The following is a 16,857-nucleotide window of genomic DNA, read 5'->3' on the forward strand; positions in this document are numbered from 1 at the left end:
TACAATCAGTCCAGATTATTAGATTATATTTGCGCGCATATGATTTACTGGACAGATTTAAGCACTTACAAAATCTGGCTCGATCCGTCTTCTCTCCGACGCAACATCGGTTGGATTTATGAAAGTGTGTCGCTCTAGAAAAGAAACAACAGTCCACTGATTGTTCACAGCCATCGCTATTGTCCACATTCCAAAAAATAAAAAACAACAAGACTGATATCACGCTCTCAGACAAAAGCACATGCGTGTAGCGAGCATTTATCTGCCACTCCTGCAGGAATGCGACAATGGCTGCTAAAGAGGGGGTTGGGGGGGGGGGGGGAGAAGCTGTCAAACGATGCCATGGAGTCTCGCGGAGCCTCCGTGATGGCGCTCCGGCCGGGATGTCTGCTGTCAAGCCAAACAACACAGCGTGTCCCTCAAGTGGCTGAGGCCTGTCTATCTGGGGCTGCGGCGGCCATTGTGAGGGGGGGGGGGGCCCATTCAGGCCAACCCCCGCGCGCCTGAATGCTTCAGTGACACGGCTCAGCGGCAGCAGTGGCCGCAAAACAACACACAGCTGGACAGTGTCACTGACCAGTCACGAGGAGGGAGGGAGCGAGGGAGGGAGGGAAGGAACAAAAGAAAGAGCGAAGGAAATGACATGTTTTCATCCATGGTGGATGGCAGTTTTTCCTCAAATATCAAACAATCATATTCATCCAGAGACATTTCGATTGTGAATACTGTCAATAACCTACCAGTATGTGTACAAACCAAGACAAACACAAGCCTTTGAGACAAAGCAGGTCCTCCCACACTCTCACATATAGACATACACACACACACACACACACAATCAAAGAGAACACAACTAATCAAACAAATACACAGACACACACACATACACACACACACACAAAGAGAAAGACACAACTAATCAGACAGACTCACACCACACACACACACACACACACACACCTCTACTGTGGGTAAGTGTGCACCTTGTGGGCACAGGCCTGTGTAATGCGGTGGCACAGCTAATGTAGCAGGGGGCCGAGGGCTCACGTCCCTGTGCTGCTCCACGCCTGTGTGCGGAGAGAGAGGGTCACTCGGTAGAGAGATGGCCACGGAGCACTCTGGCAAGGGGAGGGCACCTTCATTAGTCTGGGGAGCGCGCACACACACACACATACACGCACACACACTTTCTGCCGCCCATACTCCGCTCTTGTGTTTGTAAACAGTCCATTAGTTGGGTGCTTGAAGGTAAACATGTTTACTTGCCAGTGATGGCTTGCCAGTGCGGCTCCTCGGGCCTCTCTGCAAAAGGGGATGTCATTAGAGGAGGAGGTGGAGGAAATTAATGTGCCATTCAGGATGACTTCTTTGTTTCCCATTGACATGATCATAGAAAAGGCTGGAGGGGAAAAGTGATTTACGCGCACACAGACAGACACATACACACACACACACACACACACACACACACACACACACACACACACACACACACACACACACACACACACACACACACACACGCACGCGCACGCACACACATATATATAACACATCTTGTGACAATATTACCACAGCATCTCTTGTGATTCAGTGGCTGGGATGGAGTACAAAATGTGCTGCCATTTTTGTGCTGGCAGAAAATGACTTTTCCGCGCCCAATATGAGCCTTTTGTCGTCGGCTGATTACTGATTGTATCTAGTCATTTGCAGGCATTGTACCACCGCAGCGTAGTTGGTCGATAACTTTTTTTCCAGCTCTTTTGTTTCCAGATGGAACCGTCGGCAGTGAGGCAAAGTAAAACTGCTTTGGCGGGCATGCGTTTTAATGCTCATCCCCATTCAAAAGGCGTGGGTGGAGGCTTGGGTGGAGGGGTGTGGGGGGTGGACGTTGCTGGTTGTGACGACTGCTCCTTGGCCAACACTGACCTCACCGACTGACTGACTGCTGTGGGTGGGGGGAGGGCGTGAGGAGGATGTACCTGTAGTCTCCTGTCTGGCCAGAGTGTGATGGATGGCGGCGCCTCGGGCTGAGGTGGAGCAGGACACCTTCTCCGAGTTCACGGCCTCTCTCTTATTAAAGTGCAGCCACTCGGCCGGTCCCTCACGGCTCGCCGACACCCAACACACTCCGCCATGCTGCAAGGCTGCGCTCGTGTCTTTCAACATTCTCGTTTTTGAACATTCCTGTCTGATGCAAAAAAACCAAAAAAACCCGAACAAACACAACAAAGCACCGACACTACTTTTCGAGCTACTTTTAGAATGGACAATGACTTTTGACAACAGGTGCAAATGAAATGGGTGGTGGGATATAAAAATAACCATTTGTTTATGCTGTTGGCGACCTCAACCTGAGCAGCAGGTGCTGTGCTCTGATAACATCATAAGCGAGCGTGCAGGTGTGAGCAAACAGGAGGGAGCTAGGCAGTGCATCACGCACTCAGGTCTTGGGTGTCAGGCTGGATACCAGAGCTCCTTTTGTGTGGCATCCCTGGGAAAAGTCTGTCAGCACAGAGGGTGGGTGGAGGGATGGGGGGGGGGGGATTTGAAAGGCAGAGGCATGAAAAAAGACAAGACCGGATAACCTTGTTTCTTTTTTTTCCTCCCTTCTTCTGCAGGTCCTTTTTCTAGTCACGTTGCATTGCGAGCCAAATAAAAAACAACACAAAGGGGTATCAGCTCGCCAATTCTCATATTGCACTGTTTCAGATATGATCAGATGTTTCTTCCTCACCTGTGATGTTGTAAACTCATAGCTATTACTGTGTTTGGTCTTTGGGGGGGCTCTAAGACTAGACTCTTGCTTAAAGCACAATATGTGTGTGTGTATGTGTGTGTGTGTGTGTTTATTTATTTATCTATTTTATTTTCTAAGAGGCTGCAACTCAGGTCAGAAACGAAGCAGCCCACTGGTTGATCGAATTCCATTTGCATTCAGCAGTGCTTGCCATTTCAGCGGCTAATTGATTTGTAACCTTGCAGGAGCTCCGGTGCAGCAGCGCTGCGTAGGGCGGAAGCAGGAGGCGCGAGCGAGCGCGCGGCGGTTCTGGGCCGAATTAGCGCGGCGAGGAGGAGAGAGTCGGGTCACGGGCGCCCAGCTGTGCGACAGGAACCCCACCAGGGCAGCGGCAGGGTTGAACTCCGAGCCGCGGCAACACAGCTGCTGCTCCCGGACTCGCATGTTCTCGCGGCGCGAACAAACAAACACGCGCACGGGATCGCTGCTAATTCTCCGCTTTCGGATCTCCCACAAGCAAGTTGATTAAGACAAATATTATACGGGCAAATATTTACCTCGAGTGTTAGTCGACTCTTTTGCATGCTTGCTTTACTTATGGGGTGGTGTCATGCATTATATGCTACATTTGCATTTGATGTGGCATATTTCAATGTGAAGCAGCATGCTCATATGTAAGGTATGGAATATTTCAAGAGATAAAGGCCATTAATTTGAATTAGAACAGCACTGCAAATATAAATTTCACACATTCTCAAAGTAAGCTGGTATGCAAATTTGCATCTGTCTGCGTGAGACTTAAGTACATCTAATTATAAATTGTTATTTGTTAAGCTTACTTATTGTCTCAAACATACATATCATTTACATAGTCCATATTTGCATTTCCATCCTCTAATGCCCTAAGAGCTGCACGATTATGTATTTGCGGGAGCCGTGGCGAAGACGGAGGCACTGAGGGAGAAAGAAAATCAACAAATCTATACTTTTCTCTCTCGTGATTGAAGTAGTGTCCTTGACATAAATAGGACTTCTGGTGAGAGATAATGAGGAGGAGTCTGTGAGAATCCCATCACACCAGGAGAAGAAAACACTCAAAATGAGCAGAATCCCCATAACACAACACAACAGTGAGCCAGAGCCCCCCCCTCCCCCTCCCCATCACACCTCCTCGCTGCATTACAGGCCTGGGCCAATGCCGTTCCACATCCGACTGGCTTCAGGGCAGGAATTAAGAAACAGATGATTGTGTATTGCAGAGACATTACAAGAGGACAATCCTGTCACAATGATGGCCCTAGTTAGGGAGCTTTAGGGACTCTCTCTCTCTCTCTCTCTCTCTCTCTCTCTCTCTCTCTCTCTGTGTGTGTGTGTGTGTGTGTGTGTGTGCGTGTATTTGTGTGTGTGTGTCTGTCTATCTGCCCTGGTTTCCTTAGCTGGCTGCAGCTGCTCACCCGCTGCACCATCAAGTGGAGGGAAGGGGAACAGCACTGGCCTCTCCTCCGGCCCCTGAGACTCCATGAAATCTATTAAGCCGGCATCAGCATTAGCACACACAACAGCACACACACACAATCTCATCAAAATGGAGAAGCCCAAACAACAATATTCTCAATGCTCCCACGTTTGACATGGTCTGTGAAACATCGCAAGAGCTACACGTGTGTATAATTGTGTGTGTGAAATAGAAAAGAGAAAGAGAGAAAGCGTGACTGTGTGACTGTGTGTGTGACTGTGTGTGTGTGTGTGTGAGAGAGAGTGTGTGTGTGCTAGTATTGTCTGCCATTACTAAAAACGGGTGTGGGCAATTCCAGCAGGACCAATCAGCCTGATGAATGGAGCGCTAATTGGCGGCGTTTGTGTACCAGCGAAGAGGACTATATGCGCCAGTCACCACTACCATTACCTGCAGCTAAGTACTGGTGCTCTGCTCACGCAATTATTACAATCATATACCATCAGCCTGTCCTCAAGGTAGTGGTTCACACTATATGGCATATTTATTGCCCCTGATAAGTAGGCAATTAATCCATGTGTCTAATAGCACAGAAGATTCAGTGGAAAGGCTTAAAGCTATAAGGGGTTCTCCTGAAGCAACAATCTATTGATGCATGTGGCTAAGAGTAGGAATTATTAGTCTTGAGATATCTTTAAATGTGCCTTCAGGTTTTTGTAATGCTTTAGCTTTCAGACCATAACATATTATGCTATATACATTATAGCAATCGGTAATTGTAATCGTGAAGGGCTGTTAAATGCCTGTGAAGATGAAGGTAAATCAACCACTATGCATCCATGCAACTATGGAGAGAGCTATGAAATGGCCGAAATGTGGAAATATATCTGAGCTATTGTGTTCTTTTATGAGGTCTTTGGCGTTTTTATTTTTCTGCCGTGCCAAGGATTGGGTGCCCGGGTCAGAGACCTCAGGGTTGGACACCATGCCTGCATGCTAAGTGTGAAACTACACAGAGATAAAAAAAGAAAACATCTCACTGTCTATGGATGCTTCTGACATTTCCTCCTTCACTTCCTCCCACCCGACAAAGAAGTAAAAGCACGTATGTGGGCCCTCTCTGTGGACATAATACCAGGGTCATGAAAAGAATTTTAATGAAAGGCTTCCCATGGCAGAGTGGCATTGGGCTCCCCAGACAACAGCGCAGTATTTTACCGTGTGAAAGCCAACGCTGGCGACAACATGACGAACAAAAAACAGTGGACGTTTTTTTTTGCCACTGAAATATGCACACCTCGGAAACTCATTCAAAGTCAGTGACAGATAGTTCATCATGGCTCCTACGACTTGGAATGTGGCTTTGGGGAGAGGCACAGGGAGAGAGGGAAAGAGAGAGGGAGAGAGAAAGGAGAGAGAGAGCCATGTGAACTTCAAAACCATGTCTCGTTGAGAATTTTAATGGGGGAAACAAAGAGGTGAAGCACGTGGGTGGGAAGGAGGAGAGCCCTGGGTAGCGCCCAGCTCTGTTTGAGTATCTTATCAAAGCTGTCGCCGGCTCGACCTGGCTCGCTTCGCCCCTTTTGACGTGAATTAAAAAGGGCCCACGACGCGCGATTATTTGGGTGAGTGAGCAGCTCCGTGTAAACAAACATGGGCCAAGCCGGGCCTCTCGGCAGTCACAACACGACCCGGCCCTGAGCGACGCTCCATCACCGCCGAGGAGAGCTCCTCTCCCACCACACCCCACCACCCCCCACCCCCCACCCCCACGCCCCCTTTCGCCCCCTCATCCACCCCAGCCATCCGAACTGGCTGCAGCACAAACACTGCGAAAGGGTTAAGAAAATAGATTTAGACAGCTGCTGTCTATCAGCAAACGCTTCGCCGAACTCCAAAGTGTGAAAAAAGGGGCTGGAGATAACAGCTCGGGTTTCAGGTATGCACGAATCCTGGCATCCAGACGCTCTCAGGCACCGCGAGTCAAGCCGAGACACATTAGAAGGGGAAGAGGGGTGAAGCCATAAAACTAAATAAAGACGTTACCTGCTTTGTCTCACCACGCAAAGCTACCTAGAACATCCTGGACAGCAGATGGAGTTTGTCTTTTCTTTCGCTTTTTTTTTTTTTTTTTTTTTTTTTTTTTAAAGCTCAGAAGCGGAGGGATCCTCGGTGTCTGTTTTACTTTTCAGTTGCGAAACTGCAAAGGTGCGGAGAAGCGCCAGCTCGTGCGAGCCGAGGCCGCGTCTCCTGATATCCATTCCAGATGCTGGCTAGACTTTGTGGAGCCGCGAGCCGTGGCACTGGGGCTGGATTTAGTTGTCTTTTCCTCCAGGTGTGATGCCTCACGCTGATTCCTCCACATGTTCCGCTGGCCTTATCCAAACACGGTGAGTCCCTGTGACAGCCCCGGCCCTCCCCTCCTGCCCTCCCCGTGGCCCACCCACCGCAGCAGCGGCGGCAGCAGCAGGAGCAGCTCCAGGATGGAGGCGGAGGAGGAGGAGGTGGAGGATGAAGGAGGAAGGAGGACTGGGGCTTCGACGGCAGCACTCCTCCTCGACTTGTCCCCAGCCCAGGCCCTGGAGGCTGGCACCTGGGCGCTCCAGGGCATCGCTGACCCCGAGGGAGCGAGAACCCACCAGAGCTGCTGTTCCGTTTAGCTGTTCCGTTTAGCCGAGACCTCCATCCCCCCCCCACCACCCCCTCTCCCCTCTCCCCTCTCCTTCAACCCTCCTCTGGGCCGCTCACATCTGCAGCGGTGTGGACTGCCTTCACACAGCTCACGCAGCCGTGACCTCTGCCTCAACCACGGGCCTGACAAGCCCACTGTTGCTCTAGTAACGTGATCTCGGTCCACGCCGCTGTAAAGCGAACTCGACTTGTCATATTTCACGTCCAGTCACCTTTTTTCAAGGGAAAGGACAGGCCGTTAGGTAATGGTTGGGGAGAGGTTTGGGAAGGGAGAGTGAAAAATGAAAACAGAAGCCAAATTTGCTTAGTGTCCTCTCCTGCTGGTTCCCTACATCTGGTTCTATTAACAGTGTGGCCACACACTAAAAAATGAGGACATTCTTCATGCCGAGAGATTAAGTAACCAAGCGAGAGAGGCACACTTTCTTGAACTGTTAAAAGTTTTGAGCGTAGCCCGCTGACTCTTTAAAGATTTCCTCTCTATATGATTCAGTCTGCGATTACGTAGTTATACCAACTTAGAAACTCCGGCACAAAGAGCTTTTTTTTTAAGCGTGTGCTTTCAAGAATAAAAAGTTCCTAACTTTTTTTCATTTTGTGCTTTCATTCAAGCTTGCTGGTTGCCAGTTGAATAGAGCGATGATTGTAATCACTGTGATTTTGCACGTTATGACCAAATCCATTTTCCTCTCTGGCACTCTTTGATTCCAAAGCCACCCTTACTGACTTATTGAAAAGTCTATTGTGAGAAAGCAGCTTTGTCATCTTAACCCAGACAGAGTATTTCTGATGGAGGAGACTGTTTCTTGCTTTGTCTGTGCATCTTTTTGTTCTATCATACAATACATCTTGTGTCAAACAATACATCCGCCATTAAATCTTAGCCTGAAACGTCACCTTTCTGTGAACTTCTACAAGCTCCTTTTGTATTCTCCTGTATTTATACATATGTGTCACAAACAGCCACATGGCTGCATTGTAATACCCACCCTTCTTCCCAACGCTGAGGAGAATAGACATCACAAACATGGAAGTCTCTAGTTAGCCCACTGCTGGTACATTATGGCTGATCTGAGGACACAGTGTGTTTTAAAACACACCAAGGAGGCCGTGCCAGAAACCAACAGAAGGTCTGGGTTTCTCTGTGGGAGCTGACGTTTGTTTTGGTATGGGGTTTGTTATTGATGACTCTATTGATAACCTCTATCCAATTTCCATACACCACAGAGGCCTCATCCTGAAAAATCCTCTTGAGGAAGAAAAAAACTGGCTGACGTGACAGAAAGATTCTACCCCTCACGCAAAACATAATTTCCTGAATGATTGAGGGGCAGAGAGTGATTTGAGAGACTGCGTGCGCAGGGATAATTACATGTGCCGAATGAAACGCAGCTCCTTTTGTAAGTAAATGTTATTGTTCGGCGCTCCTTCCAAATGGAATTCCGAGACATCTTCCGAAGCGAAAAGACGCTCTCAGATGTTTGAGCGGCCGAGGCCGGGGCAGGACCGGGATGTTCCCGCCAGGGAGTGATGGCACCAGAGACACATTGCTGTTTGGGCTCTCCACCCCGAGCCCCCGTGCCACTCGTGTCCGAGCCCAGTCCAGTCACAGTCTGCACACGGAGACAAACACCTTCATGCTGACATCATTTCCAGTCAACGCAACAGAGCTCTGCATGGATTCTCCGGCCGGCGCTCCAGAGCCAATCGGTTGGGGCCCTTGTGTAGCCCCATTGCTGGTATTAATTTCTGGCGCCTGTTGGCTTGTGTTCCCTGGCATCCTCTGAGCAGTTTTTTTTTTTTTTTCTGAAGCAGTGTTACTGGAAAGCTGGCTTGTGGGATCTGGAGTTGATAATCATTTCTGTCCAGATCTGCCAGCATCTGTACCAGAACTTACAGGAGATTTGGACTAGGGCTGTCCTGAGTGCTGCGCCTAACAGCTTAAAAAAACAACTGGATGTATTTATCATCGCAGTAGAAACTGGAGTAACACAAACAAGGTCTTTTTTGGGGGGTTTGCTTTTGGTTTCAAATCGACCTCTAACCTAATATTGAAACAGGGAATACCACTGTCGATTCTAACCTTGTTCAAAGTTTTGTCTACTTTATCTGTGTCCAGCAGGCCTGTTTTTGATAGTAAAACGGAGTAGACTGTGGGCTAGCGGAGTCGTTTATATAGGGAATAACAAACACAATTTAACGAGACCTATTGTGTAAAAACGTAAACATCATGAAACACAACAGTCATGGTCTTAGGGAGTAATGGTCCAATGGAGTTCATGAGGAGGTTCAGTTTATATTGGGCACACTTAACAGTGGTTCCTATGAGGTACAGTCAGAGGTTGGTTTGCAAGCAGCGCTGCCGAGGTCTTATTAACACAAACCATCACACTGTATCAGGTTGCGCGCAAAACAATTCCAAAACGTACGCTCTTCGTAAACATCTGTTGGCATATAAGGGCATGTCGGGTCATGTTCCCCCGGCCCAGCAGCGCACTCCAACCCAAAGATAATGGCCTCTTCGCTTGTATACTTCTCCCCCTTCTCCTTTTCCATGACGAGGCATGGCTCGAGCGAGCAGCTCGGTTTAATGTGTTTCTATTTAAGCAGAAGGGGGAGAGCATAATGACTCGCACCACATATACATCATAATTCAGGGCCGCCAGGACACTCGAGCACTTCCAGCGGCAATCACAACACCACGGCTCGCAGTGTCGGCAGCGGGGGAATGTGCGCTGCCGTTACACGGACGTCAGCGAAGTATGCGGCTGTGGGATTCCGGCGGTTTGGGAAGCCACAGTTCCTTGCCTATTAGGAAATGTTTAACAATAAATCAATACGAGGAAATACTTTCCCTCTTTTACAATCTAGATCCCATAAAGAGGATTTTTTTTTTTACATTAAGTCTCTGATATTCAGAATAAAAGTTTACAGATTTTGCGGAGCAGACTGAGGGTGCCCGATAAAATTGTTTGCTGGCGCACTTGAGCGTGGAGCCATGGTGGCGTTTGTCGTGACATCAGCTCCGACTATTGTGACCAAAGAGAACAATAACATTCAGCAATGTCTTTCCATTGGCAATAAGCTGTAACAGCAGTTCTCTGAAGTTGTCACCAGAGCTTTAAACCAATGATTAATAATGACAATAAAATAGCTAAACCCTAAAGAGGGAAAAAAAAGCTGTTGTCCAGTGATCAGTTGAAACCATGTGGGGAATATCAGTGATGCATCCATCAATCATACTTTTAAAAGAAACCGTGTGTGCTAATAGGAGAAGTTGGACGCATGACTTTTTGGATATTCCACAACACACAAAATCTGCCTTGCCACCTCACGGGGGATATCCCACACAAAAACGCCCTCCTCTCCCCCCTTGCCACTGAATTCCCCCACCCTTCCCCATCAGCATAAAAGTGCGAGAGAGAGAGAGTGTTGTCTTATTTCTCTCGAGTGGAAACGGCTCATTACCTCTCGCCTGTTCCCCTTGCTCCCGTGACGGCCGGAGCGTCTCGCTTGCATACTGAAGGTGACCCCGTGTGCACCAGGACTAAGTTACTCCTCCCGCGTCGGCATCTGCAAAAAAAAAAAAAAAAGGTAAATATATAAATAAATAAGCGAAAAGTCTGTGCCGGTATGTTCTCGAGAGCGCCACATCTCATTTGTCACCGTCGCTGAGCCGGGCTTGATGCGACGCGCAGGTGAAGGTGACCCTGCCTGCCGGCGAGACCAAGCGACTGGGGGCGCTGATGCGCGACCGACGCTTTTCCGTGTCACGCAATATGTCGCGCCTGTCGCTGCTCCTTTCGCCTCTCCCTCAAGTCCGTTTGAAGGAAAAAAGTCATTTAAATGCGCGGTGATGAATGCCCTGCTCTCATCCGCGCTCACAAACACCTTTGATACGTTTCCTATGCATTATGCTAACATCTCCTTTATCTCTGTGGAAAGAAGCGCTAGCTTGCCGTTGAGTGGGAGGGCTGGGGTGCGAAGCGATTCTTAACCGCGAGACAACGGTTCGCAAAACGTGCCGCGTTTTTTTTTCCCGCGGTCGTGCCCCGGTGATGAACGAAGGTTAGCAAAAACATGTCAATAAACAGGTGCTGCGTGGCGGCGGCTCGCGGAGGACGTGCGGAGCGGGCGAGTGTGTTTTAGATGATGGGTGGTGCGGTGGAGGTCAGTGCTGCTGGAGCACGTGGCGGGCCTCCGCACATGGCTCGGGGACTGAGGGACCGAGACAGATGGCACCTGGTGGGTGACAAACAATTAACAAACCTACCAGAATAGCTGGTTATGACACAGTCACGTAAGCAGAAGACGCGCCGGAGAGCGTTTCGTCAAGATGGCTATTCCATGCGAGTCAACATCCACTCTCTCTGTTGCTGCGTTGAGCAAACATATTTCATCTTTAAGAGGCATTCGAGAAGGCTCAACTTTTCAACCCTTCGTCTGGGTTTTTTGCGCTGGCGTCTCCAGGTTGAAACTCTTAGTCCGCACAGTATCCTGTGGGTGTCCTTAATCCCAACAGAAAAGCTTTGCCATTTCACAAAATTACCACCATCTGACTTTTGCAGTGAAACACTGAAAATAGAACTACCAGAAATGAACTTCATCTAGACTTTTTTTCCCCCTCATTTAGAAATCAACAATAGGTCTGGCCCAATTTTCATTAAAATATTTTCAGACGTCTGAGGAATGCGTCGCCGCAAATAACACGTTTCTGTTTTTCGGCGCTCAGCTTCAACATATAGTGGCGCTCGACTCTCCCTACTCATCATGGTTAAGCCTGAGTAACAAATTCCTCTGCCCTGGCGCGGTCCCTATTTTAGCAGGCCCTGTCCTGTTAGCACATAGCTGTCATCTGGTTGAAATATTCCGCTGGACTGAAGCTGGCCCTGGTATGGCATTGCTCAAGCACATCTGGAGTCTAGACTCACTGGCTCTGTGGGCAGGGTTGTATCACTGCTGCATCAGGCCCACAGCCGAGTGCTGTTTACATAGGTGGCATACACACACACACACACACACACACACACACACAAACACACACTATCATCATCTGTTTCAACAGTCACACGCATGGCACCCACCCTTACCTCCAGCACCACTCCAGCCCCCCGCATCTTTGCCTCCGTCCACTGGTGAGAGACAAGGGGATTATGGCAGAGTGTGTGTGTACACACGGGTGTGTGCTTGTGTGTGTTGAGGTGGGGGGTTCAGGGGGTGGGCTTCCTGCTGCCATCCCAAACTCAGGTTGTTCCCACCCACAGGGGTCCCCAGTAACCACAAGCAAATGCTGGTTCAGAGAATCTGGCTCGTAAATCCTGACATCCAGGTTTTATAGCCAAGTCAAGATATTAAGACCTGGGACTGTGGTGTGTGTGTGCTTATGTATGTCTGTTGTGTGTCTCAGAGTAACATGAGAGAGAGTGTACAGAGACTAATTTATTTTCTTGAGAAAAATGATGGTTAATCTTCCAAATGGCCCCTCGGTAGAGTAGGGCTTGTCAGTGCTGCTGGGGTTTGTGTAGAGAACTCGGACTCAAAGAGCCCACAGCAACTGCAGACCCTGATGCTTTTATAGGTTTGTACAAAAGTGCTGCCACTTTTAATTTACATCTCAGCACAAAGCACCCTTAGCAAAATTACAGGCACAAAATCCTACTGAAGATTTATATCAGAGGTTGGACACATTATCAAATAAAATATAAAACACATGGTTTGAAATACCACATAAATAATAATACTAATACTAATACTATTACTACTACTAATAATAATACATTTTCCTCAGTGAAACACTTCATTGGGGATTATATTATACTATATTCAATATTCCAGGTTGAAGTAGTAGTTCTAAGAAGGGCATTGATTATGGTGTCCCATGATGTACAGTCAATTTAGGTCATCCTTACTAATGGCACTCATACAAGGTCTCTCTTCACTGCTGTCCATAGAACTTCCTCAGCCACACAAATAGATTCATCAATAAAAGATCACAGTGATATGCGAGGGGGTCAATACAATTGCAGGGGGTAGGGAAATCAAGCCTTTAATCTCATGTAACAATGAGAAATGCCCTTACGCCGTATGGATTTCTAGGTGGCCGCTAAATCGACTCTATATGCAGTAGGCTACATTAGATATACTTGGATATTCGGTTTTCGCCTCGCAGCAGAATGAATCTTTATGTGTGTGAGAAATGAGGTCTGACGTTGTTAAAAAATAAGTGCCATTACTTCAGTTGCTGTCTCAAGGGCTCTTTTGCCAATTTCTGTTTTTCCAGAGTATTATTTACGGTTGGCTGCTTAGAAGTTGTGATTACTTGATATAGTGATTTAAAGAAAGCCACTACACAGCACTTGTGTGTACCTTCCCCACATCTGAATGGTTATAACTTGTCATTAAGTAAAATTGAAGCTGTTGAACGTTGACAAACACTTTTTATGATCATTCTAATCATTTGTTAGCTGTTATGAAACTCAAAATAGCATGTTTGGAGGCTATGCTGATGACAAGAATGAGAGGAAGCTTTGAGTCACTCCAGATCGTGTTGACCTTTACGCTGTGAAAGGACTCAGTCAAACTTGATCTTGTGAAAGTGCTCTCATTTTCCTCTCTTCCCCCGGTGAATCCCGTGCTTTCTCTTTTATTCTGTGATCAAGGGGGAGGACCAACTAATTAAAGATTATGATTTCACCCCTCACTGTCTCATGCATTAACCACCCCCCCCCCTTTTTTTTTTTGATTGCTGGCGTACAAACAATTTGCAGCCAACTCTTGTTTGTTATTTAAAACCAGCGAGGTGGGGATCGGGCGCTTGACTTGGTTCCAGCTCCTAGATAATTCCCATTCACCTGGACCCTGCCTCGGTTTTGGATGCCCTTCCTTTGCGGCTTGAATCCCCCCTCTTTGTACCATTTAGCTAACAATAACAAGAGTCATTTAGCACAGATAATTACAGGGACGGGAGCCAGCATGTTCTCTGTGCGGCACGCTCCCTGCGCTCCAGCATACCCCAGTGCCGTGCGGAGTCATGCCCCTACACACAGATCCTCCTTGTAATGGCCTCGGATAAAGATGACCCCCCCCCCCCACCCCCCTTTACCAACACACACAAACACATACAATCAAATGCTCAGCAGGCTCTGCTGAAGGCGCCAGTGCTATCTCCCCTATCTCTTCCCGGGAGCGCCAGCATTCCCCAACACACCGGCGCAAAGAACGACCCGCACACTAGAAAAATGTGGAGATTTGTGTCAGCGGAACACAATATCTCCCCAACCCTCCCCCCCCCCAGCTGTTCTCACTGGAAATGTGCATTCTAAGTGTAGCTGGGTAGGAACTGTTATGAATTCAAACCTTTGAGAGAGAGAGAGAGAGAGACAGACAGAAAGAGGAGCCACATATACAGTATGCTCCGATAGTCCTTTTCATCTCCTCCATCACGCTCAGATGTGGCAGCTCCACTGGCGTCTCTGTTGTGAGTAAACATGGAGGGAAGGGGGAGAGGATGGACATGCTTGGCAGTAAGCAGGAACGTTCGCTCCAGCACAGCTCATGAGAAGCCACCACATGTCTTACACTACTCACTTTGGACTGGAGTAGTAGCCGTAAATCTCTCAAAGGATCATTTCAGTTCTTGGTATTTCACAGGAGTCGGTTTCTCCATGTCCCACTTCATAATACATGTATCGCACTGACACATGTGGCAATTTGTGTCTTATCTTGTGACAGTAGAAAGTGGAAATGCATTTAGAAGACACAATAAATGGTGTGCTAAGCGAATCCATTATATAAAAATGTTATGTCTCTTGAAAGTCAATGGCCACAACGAATGTAGCAGTGGAGGGGAGGCTTGATGCAAGTTTTGAGTTCATTGGTCTGATTTCAACAGAGGGCAAGGCCTCTGACTCAAACAAGATGTGCAGGACATCAGCAACTACAGCGTGAGGAAGTCACACACTGCCATTAATTTAAACTCTGACACCACATTTAACACTCCATAACTTATGCACTAGGAAAGGCTGCGGTGGCTTATCGTATTATAACAAGTCAAGAGTTTGCCAGATTCTGTGTTTTGGAAGTAATAGCTGACAGAGTTTCGTGTACAGTGAAATATACTGAAAGCGATTTTAATTAAGCGAGCATTTTTGGATTTCCAACATGGCTTCCATCTTGCCTGTGCTCCCCTTCCTTGACTTGAGAACTGATGATGGTGAGACTACTCTGCCTCTCTCTAACACAATGTTTCTGGGCTCTGTCTAGGCTATCCTGAACGTAGACCATATTATACTATGCAACGTACAGTTATTTGATCAAGTTAAATAACAGCTTACCGGATGGTACTAAGAAGCATTAGTAATGAGTTCTCATCAAAAACTGGCCATCTAACTTGCTTAAGGCAATAGACTTACACACACATCAGCCAGGTGGCACTGAAGAAAAAAATAGCTCAACTTACTAACTGAATTTATTTTGCCAATAAGTTTCACTAGAGTGGCCAGGATGATTTGCCGTGATGGCAGGTGTGCTTTTCTGTATCTTACGTGATCATATGTGACCAATTAATCTGTGAATGTTCTACAAAGTAGTCTACAAAACGTCTTTCAAAAATATGTTTAAAAACCTGAATTGTGTTCTTTAAATATTTGTAAGCATGTGCATTACAATAAATGAACATTTCATCTCACATATGCTTCTGCCAACTAAAATGGACAATTATAAAGCGGTTTATAACCAAAAATAAACAGAACCTTGATTTTGTTGAGTTGAGTCTCCAAACATATGCAACAGCTGTTCATATTGAAAGGCAACACAATTGACATCATTTCAAACACTTCGCATACACGGCCCCTCCAGCTAGCTCACTGTTACACCTTTCTCTGCACTGTTGCAACAGTACCACTCCACTTCTTTTGGCACAGCTACAGAACTCACATCAGAAGTCTCCTTGAGGGACACCAGGAGCGGTTCACCCACCATCTCCACGGTCTCTCCCTCACCCACACGCTCATGTTCTCACAGCATCTTCTGAACACATGTGGACCCCTAAGGTGGATGCACCCCCCCCCCCCCTTCCCCCTCACCTCCTCCACCCTCCCTCCCTGCTGCCTCCATCACCTCCTCTGATCAAACAAGGTGCCTTCACGGGCCTCGTCGTCAGGCTCTGTTTGTCAGGCTCCATGTGGTGGTTCACACCCTGGGAGGTGGGAGGGCGGTGGGGGGAGGAAGGAGCACAGCGGGGCCCGGGCCCTTTTTTAAACACGTCGCCCGCAGTGGCATCTGGCCACCCCGGGGCCCCGAGCTTGCGAGCAGGAGAGGTGGCTGAGGAGCGAGGAGCCGCTAATGAAGATAAAAGCTGCGCCTCCGATCTGCCGCTGAGGAGGGAGCGCTCTCGCCGGCAGACTTGAACACCACCACCACCACCATCCCACACACCTGCCGTTCCCCCCCAGCCGCTATGCACCACCACATCTATGCTGTTTCACTGGATCTTCATATACTTTTATTGATTTTTGTGTATATTTTCACTTGAAGCTTGCTTGTGAGAAAGTATCTTATTTTATCAACTCGCAAACTTGAAAGAGGTCATTCTGTCAGCTTTTTTATAAAAAAAAAACAACAAAAAAAGCTGAAGGTTCCAAATACACCATCAGAACACTTTGATAACCAAGTGGGGTTCTAAATTCTCGGAGGGACTGCTATATGAAAGCAGAAAGCCTTCATTGGAAGGCTCATAATCAAAGAGGTGGAGGGAGACCCTTTAATGAATGAGATAACCCCGTGACCTTGAGTTTGTTGGCACCATGATATTCCAGCTTAAACCAAATGATGTTTGCGTGATTGCACAAAACAGACGACACGGATGACAACAAGATAATTTGAACAGCGTCTCACTAAACAGTCACCAGTTCATTGTTGGCAGAGACCATGTAAAGATTCCCCAAAGAGTTCCTGCAACCCAATTTGTAAC

General features: G+C 47.7%; 1 long non-coding RNA gene across 2 annotated transcripts in view; it reads right to left on the reverse strand.

Moving 5' to 3' along the window:
• Positions 1–16,857, reverse strand: part of LOC134067816 (uncharacterized) — a 67,413-nt gene that overhangs the window by 19,820 nt on the left and 30,736 nt on the right. Inside the window, exons 2-3 of one of the 2 annotated variants that reach the window (XR_009936567.1) lie at positions 10,356–10,460; positions 9,351–9,695 (exon numbers count right to left, since the gene is read on the reverse strand). This is a non-coding gene — a long non-coding RNA (uncharacterized LOC134067816). Of the gene's footprint in view, positions 1–9,350; positions 9,696–10,355; positions 10,461–16,857 lie in introns of those variants that run through there. The other variant, XR_009936566.1, reaches the window with a different exon arrangement.

Source organism: Sardina pilchardus, chromosome 20 (genome assembly GCF_963854185.1).
Source record: "Sardina pilchardus chromosome 20, fSarPil1.1, whole genome shotgun sequence".
Lineage (NCBI taxonomy): Eukaryota > Metazoa > Chordata > Actinopteri > Clupeiformes > Clupeidae > Sardina > Sardina pilchardus.